The following is a 338-nucleotide window of genomic DNA, read 5'->3' on the forward strand; positions in this document are numbered from 1 at the left end:
AGACAGACAGACAGACAGAGAGACCCACACAGTGACAGAGACAGACAGATGCTTTTTCTGCCTTTCTGTTCTGCCTGAGCCATGAGCCAGTTAGAAAATGCCTGCTCACACTGGGTGAGAATGGATCTTCCTTATTCCGTTTACTGATTCAAATACCAATTTCTTCTGGAAATGTTCTCACAGACATAACCCAGAAATAATGTTCTTCCAGATCTTTGGCTATCTCTTAATCCCATAAAATTGGTAATTAAAATTATATATTACAGCAATATTTGTAAGAACTATGGAACACATGTAACAGATTATTTTAAGATTGTATAAACAATAACGTTGAAAAC

Source organism: Octodon degus, unplaced genomic scaffold (assembly GCF_000260255.1).
Source record: "Octodon degus isolate 3935 unplaced genomic scaffold, OctDeg1.0 scaffold00008, whole genome shotgun sequence".
Lineage (NCBI taxonomy): Eukaryota > Metazoa > Chordata > Mammalia > Rodentia > Octodontidae > Octodon > Octodon degus.